The 5,000-nt window shown below is 40.4% G+C and overlaps 1 non-coding gene across 1 annotated transcript; it reads right to left on the reverse strand.

Moving 5' to 3' along the window:
* Positions 1-3,541: 3,541 nt before the first annotated feature.
* Trnai-gau (transfer RNA isoleucine (anticodon GAU)) lies at positions 3,542-3,613 on the reverse strand. The gene has a single exon. It is a non-coding gene; the product is annotated as a tRNA-Ile (tRNA).
* Between the last annotated feature and the right edge of the window lie 1,387 nt (positions 3,614-5,000).

Consider the following 5,000-nt stretch of genomic DNA (forward strand, 5'->3'; position numbering starts at 1 on the left):
TTGATGGAAATTTTACACCATTGCTGGGTTGTGATGCTTGTTTAGACTAAGAAGTCCTTGAGTTTATGAACGTTGAACTGATAACTACTGCAGAGTCAAAACAACCAGAGCAAGAACTGCCAAGTTTCTTTCAAACCGATCCTGTGTTGCAGGATCGATAAAGATTGTTTTAGTGATAAACCTGGCAAGCTACCGAACAAAGTACATTCGGAAGTTGACCTGTCAGTTCCTCCAGTGCTACATCCTCCCAGAAAAATTCCAATTGCACTTCTTGAACCAGCACGAGAGAAGCTCACAGAGATGGAAGAAGATGTAATTATTGTAAAAGAAGAGGAACACACCCCTTGGTTTCATCTATGCTAGTGATTGACAAACGGAAAGTGAAAGAAAAGAACACTCCACGCTCGAAGAATGATGTTCGAATTTGTATTTACCCGAGGGACCTAAACAAAGCTCTTAAGAGGCCACACTATCCAATGGTTACTGTAGAGAAGGTTGCCAACCGATTATCGGGTGCAAAGAGTTTCAGGTCCCTGGATGCTTGTAGTGGATACTGGCAGCTCCCGGTGGATGATGAAAGCTCAAAGCTCTTAACATTCAATACCCCCTGGGGACGATATCGAGTTACAAGGCTCCCTTTTGGCATCTCTTCGGCCCCTGAAATCTACCAAAGGGAGATGGACACACTCTTTGAAGGGGTTCCTGTGGAGATCATAGTGGATGATTTCTTGATACATGGTAAAGATCAAATCGACACTGATCATAAATTGATAAGAGTACTGGCTAGAAGCAGAGAAGTAGGATTGAATTTCAATCCAAAGAAAGTGCAACTTCGTGTTCCTGAAGTAAGCTATGTTGGACATGTGTTCTCTGCCGAAGGATTGAAACCCGACCCTGATAAATCCGCGCGATCAGTGAGATGCCTCCTCCTTCTGACAAAGAAGGTGTACTTCGCATACTAGGAACTGTCAATTACCTAGACAAGTTCATTGAACACAAAGCTGATCTACAAGAGCCAATTTCACAGCTTACGCAAAAAGATGTAGCATTTGTGTGGGAGAAACCACGGTAAGAGGCTTTTGATAAGCTCAAGTCTGTCATCACTAGTGCACCAGTGTTAGCATACTTTAATAACAGCAAAGAGACGGTGCTAAGTGTTGATGCCAGCAGCACAGGCCTTGGTGCGGTGATCATGCAGGAGGGCAAACCAGTTGCCTTCAGTTCGAAGACATTGACTCCCTCACAGAAGATGTATGCGAATATCAAAAAGAGAGCTGTTGGCGATTGCATGGGGAGCGCAAAAGTTTCACACATATGTGTATGGGCGCAGAGTTTCTGTCGAGACAGACCACAAACCGCTGGAGTCAATCTTTCGGAAACCACTGAATGAGGCCCCTCCCAGGCTACAGAGGATGTTGCTCAAACTTACCAAGTATGACCTTGTGGTGCGTGCGTTATGTTCCCGGGAAACAGCAGGTCATTTCAGACTGCCTTAGCAGAGCACCTCTAAGTGAAACTAAACCATTCAGTGAACTCGAAGATGTCATAGGAGTTAATCTTGTTGAGGAACTTTGGATTAGAAAGTAGTACCCTGAAGAGATTCAAGGACAGTTCCAGTACTGATGAGACATCCAGAGTGGTTATGGAATACGTTTTGAAAGGATGGCCCTCTGAGAAAGAACAAGTTGATGAACTTTTCCGGGAATATTGGAATTTCAGAGAAGAGCTGAGTGTTGAGGATGGCATGTTGTTTAAATCAGACAGAATTGTAGTGCCAAGACCATTGAGAGCTGAAGTGTTAGATGACATTCATGGCGCGCACATGGGAGAGAGCAAGAGCCTTTCCTTTGCGAGGGATTATGTTTTCTGGCCTTCCATTACTGCGCAAATCAAAGACTAAGTCAGTTCCTGTGCCGTGTGTAATGCGTTCCGCAACCGACAACAGAAAGAGACATTACATCCTCATAAAAAGCTTCAGCATACCGTCAGGTGCCGTTAGCTTCCGTTACCAATCCGTTAGTCAGCCGTTAGTTTTGCCCGTTTAACGTCAAAACGTTAGTGTACGTTTTCCCTTTTGACGTCACATATAACTATTTTGTGAAACAAAAGGAGAAGGTAGCATTGCAGACTGTGCAGTATTTCTAATCACTTGAGAACGTATTCCACACATCCCCTCAATTTGAATTTTCTCGGTTAATGGTTAAGTTTGTCTGTTCAGTAAATTTTACTGTCTATTTTGAAGTCAGACTGACGTCTTCATGTTGGTATGTGCAGTTGTCGACAGTTTCTAATGTACATGTAATTTATTTTTTTATGCCAACAAAAGACATGTTCAGGTTCAAGGTTGTAGACAAGTATCCGTTCCTGGTTAGAGTTTTAAAATCAACAGTCTTAGGCCTTTTTGTATTGTTAGTCAGAGAATTGAAGAAAATAGTACCATTTCAAAACTTGTATGGTGCTGGCCACCCTACAGAAAGCCTTTGGCAGTGATGAAAGGATGACATTCTTTGGGGGGTAAGATGGGATATAAACATTCTCAGGATAATTATATATAATATTGTTACATCCAATCTTTCAAATTTGATGGCTCAAAATAAGTACTGACCTCCACTCGTCTGAAAAAATGAAATAAAAAGTGCACTAAGGATGACCACAGTCTTAACCTCCTGACGAACTTTTGGCTTTTATTTGCAGTTTTTATTTTCCTTGATACATAACTTCACTGACCTTTCGGTGTGCATCTCTCTGCATTCCCAAAGGAAATTGACTACGTTACTTTAATGATTATATGAATTAAACAGTTTTAAGTGCTCTGCCCAGAGACTGACGATTATGAACAACAGTTTTCATTATTGTTAACAATGAGGTTCTTCTCGAAGTAAATTCATGCAAACAGAGTCTTTCTGCTCTGTTTGGGGTACACTACATGGTTAAAATAGTTTCTGAGTTAGTTCCTGCCGCACTCCTTCGCAGCCCTTATTTTGTTTAATATTGTGATATCGAGGTGGCCTCTCCTATAAGCCTGGTGGTTTCCTGAGGTCTCCTCGCCTAACAACCTGAAAATGCTTTTTTAAATTCTGTTATACACATAAAGGCAAATAATTGATGATGATGATGAACCTAGAGTATCCAAGAAAGCCAACATGTCTACACTGAGTTTCTTGAGAGGGTGTATTTATCATTCGTCAAAAAAACTGCTCTGTATAGAAAAGGCGTCTCTACACTTTTAGCTTAAAGTTAATAATTTCTTATTATATGTATTAACAGTTGCACACCACAGGGGCTTTAACTAACGGCCTACATCATCTTAATGTAAACACTGCAGAACATGACCATGTCAGGCAATTAACTCATACCATGTCAAACGATGTTGTGTTATGTAGTAATTTGTACTATTCTTAATGTGGTAAATTAAATTAACGATAAAATGATATATGAACTGGATCATATATGAACAGCGGATATGAAATCAAGTAAAGTTATGATCTTCGCAGTTATGAATGCAATTTTTGCAATTGCGTAAAGAAGCCTGAAAAATTCAGGACTTCAACGGGGTTTGAACCCGTGACTTCGCGATATCGGCGCGACGCTCTACCAACTGAGCTATGAAGCCACTGACGATGGGAGCTGGTCATTTGCGGGTTCCAATGTTCCCGTGAGGAATTAATCAACGATGAAATGATATATGAAATGGATCATATACTCGGAACTGCGGATATGAAATCAAGTGAAGCTATGATCTTCGCTTGATTTCACTTGATTTCATATCCGCAGTTCATATATGATCCATTTCATATATCATTTCATCGTTGATTAATTCCCCACGGGAACAGTGGAACCAACAAATGACCACCTCCCAACGTCAGTGGCTTCATAGATCAGTTGGTTAGAGCGTCGCACCCGTGTCGCGTGGTCACGGGTTCAAGCCCCGTTGAAGTCCTGAAATTTTCAGGCTTCTTTACGCAATTGCAAAAATTGCATTCATAACTGCGAAGATCATAGCTTCACTTGATGTAAATTAAATTGAATTTCACAGGGCTGTCATAAACGACATTTACCTGTATGGAATGCCGTTTGTATCAAAAAAACTTTTGTGATATGTAAAACTCCTCATTAAATATATAAAACTTATTGCTCTTTAAATAAAACATCCTAGCTTATACATAAAACGTGCTACAAAATATAAAAATTGTCACGCCGTACATAAAACATGTTTGAAAATAGTAAACTTGTCACGCCATATATAAAACTTGTTTGAAAATATAAAACTCGTCACGCCATGTGTAAAACTTGTTGCAATAAAACATGTCACGCCATATATAAAACTTGTTTGAAAATATAAAACTTGTCACGCCGTGTATAAAACTTGTTGCAATAAAACATGTCACGCCATAAATAAAATATAACTTGTCACGCAATACACCTATTGGAATCCAGTACCGCGCCAAAGGGCGAAAACGAGGCGATGAACTTGAGGCGTGAAACGCTTCGACAAGTAACTCATAAACGCTGTAGCGCACAGACCTGAGAATTGGTGAGATGATTTATGAATTTGTCTCCTACAACATTCCAAGTTTTTGGCTCATTTCATTGAACGATTTTGATTATATATTTTTTGTTGCGTGACAGTGAAAACGATCTATAGTTAAACCCAACAACTTCATCTCTCATAATTAATACTCCAGAGGTGGTTTGACACGGTCTGAAAAGAGCTTGAAATGCGGTGGAGTGCAGAGGAGATCTCAGAGGTTATTCAGGACAGCTGGTCTCCCAGGATATACATGTACTTCTTTTTGTATGGCATCTCCGCAGCTGGTACCAGTGTTCACAAATATCATCAATGTCATCGAAGATATATGCAGTATGCCGGGGGATTTTACCAATATCAGCTAGGAAACGGTCATTTTCGAAGCCCTTCATACTGCGATGTTCAATGAGCTTAGGTTGAGGTCTAGTGGTATTCTGCTTCCGTATAGCAGAGATCAGATCCTGATCACCGA

The sequence above is a fragment of the Montipora capricornis genome, chromosome 14, assembly GCF_036669925.1.
Source record: "Montipora capricornis isolate CH-2021 chromosome 14, ASM3666992v2, whole genome shotgun sequence".
Classification (NCBI taxonomy): Eukaryota; Metazoa; Cnidaria; class Anthozoa; order Scleractinia; family Acroporidae; genus Montipora; species Montipora capricornis.